We start from the raw sequence: 527 nt of genomic DNA, 5'->3' as shown, positions 1-527 counted from the left end.
GAAAGGAGGGGCAATTTTATAACCAGTTAGCTCTTTGCGCGCTTCCATTGCATGATGGGAGCAGGCACCTGGGCAGGGTCGAGGGCGCTACACAGGCCACTGGGGCGGCGCGGTCCCTCCGCCTGCCCGTTTCTGCTGGCACCTGCCCTGCTAGGGAGCTGGTTCCTATAACCCACCTCCCGACAGTCCCTTACACTGCAATAATAACGCTGCCTGCTGCTGCCACCCTCCGGAAATACATCCAACAAGGATGCCCCCGGCCCTGAGGGGCTTAGGGAACCTCTCTCATTGCTGCTGCTACGCTGCTTTCTGTGCCTCCCCCGCTGAGCTGTTGAAAAGCCCGGGAAACTCTCTACAGAGTCGCCCGTGTTGGATGCCGGGCCCCTTCCGGCAGGGGGAGGCGTTGGGTCGCCTCTAGAGCCTGGAAGAGAAGCCGGCCTGGGAATCGGAGCGAGGGGAGGGTGTGCTTTTGGGGCCGTGCCCTCCACCGCCTCCAGGGGGCGCTGCCCACAGCTCTCTTTTGCTGT

Source organism: Heteronotia binoei, chromosome 17, assembly GCF_032191835.1.
Source record: "Heteronotia binoei isolate CCM8104 ecotype False Entrance Well chromosome 17, APGP_CSIRO_Hbin_v1, whole genome shotgun sequence".
NCBI lineage: Eukaryota > Metazoa > Chordata > Lepidosauria > Squamata > Gekkonidae > Heteronotia > Heteronotia binoei.
The sequence above is the reverse complement of the archived record's forward strand: the minus strand, read 5'-3'. Positions refer to the sequence as shown.